Here is a 1,198-nt window from a genome sequence, read left to right on the forward strand (position 1 = left end):
TTTTTGATGTAGTGTTCCATGATTCATCGTTTGTGTATAACACCCAGTGCTCCATTCAGTACATGCCCTCTTTAATACCCATCACCAGGCTAACCCATCCTGCACCCCCTCCCCTCTAGAACCCTCAGTTTGTTTCTTAGAGTCCATAGTCTCTCATGGTTCGTCTCCCCCACCGATTCCCCCCCTTCATTTCTCCCTTCCTACTATCTTCTTTTTTTTTTTTTTTTTAACATATAATGTATTATTTGTTTCAGAGGTATAGGTCTGTGATTCAACAGTCTTACACAATTCACAGCGCTCACCATAGCACATACCCTCCCCAGTGTCTATCACCCTGCCAGCCACCCAATCCCTTCCACCCCCCACCACTCCAGCAACCCTCAGTTTGTTTCCTGAGATTAAGAATTCCTCATATCAGTGAGATCATATGATACATGTCTTTCTCTGATTGACTTATTTCGCTCAGCATAATACCCTCCAGTTCCATCCACGTTGTTGCAAATGGCAAGATTTCATTCCTTTTGATGGCTGCATAATATTCCATTATATATATATACCACATCTTCTTTATCCATTCATCTGTCAATGGACATCTTGGTTCTTTCCATAGTTTGGCTATTGTGGACATTGCTGCTATAAATACCAGGGTGCACGTACCCCTTCGGGTCACTACATTTGTATCTTTGGGTTGAAAATAGAGCTGCCCTAGAGATGGAAGTTTGATTAGGGAAAAGTTTTCAATTAGCAATAATCGCACCTCAGATAAAGCTCATTGGCTACGATACTGCCACTGCACAAAGCTAGATGAAAGTTTGATTATCATTTGAAAATCAATCAGTGTAGTTCTCCATATAAACATAATAAAGGAAAAAAAGCCCAGAGAATCATTACAACTTAATGAAAGATGTGCAAGGTCAAAATCATTGTTACACTGAAAACTATGAGATATTGCCAGGATAAATGAAAGAAAACCTAAATAAATTTACAGATATACGATGCTCATGGATTGGAAGACTCAGCATTAAGATATCAATTCTCCCTAAGTTGGTATGTAGAATTGATGCAATTCTAACCAATATCTCAGCAGTCTTTTTCATAGAAATTGACAAGTTGATTCTAAAATTTATATGGAAATGCAAAAGACATAGAATAGCCAAAACAATTGTGGAAAAAAAAAATGAAGGAATTATTCTACTTC

General features: G+C 38.1%; 1 non-coding gene across 1 annotated transcript; it reads right to left on the reverse strand.

The window, feature by feature from the left end:
• Positions 1–655: 655 nt before the first annotated feature.
• On the reverse strand, positions 656–802 carry LOC116623927. The gene has a single exon (XR_004297798.1). It is a non-coding gene; the product is annotated as a U4 spliceosomal RNA (small nuclear RNA).
• Positions 803–1,198: the final 396 nt, after the last annotated feature.

The sequence above is a fragment of the Phoca vitulina genome, unplaced genomic scaffold (genome assembly GCF_004348235.1).
Source record: "Phoca vitulina isolate PV1807 unplaced genomic scaffold, GSC_HSeal_1.0 scaffold62, whole genome shotgun sequence".
NCBI classification, from domain to species: Eukaryota; Metazoa; Chordata; class Mammalia; order Carnivora; family Phocidae; genus Phoca; species Phoca vitulina.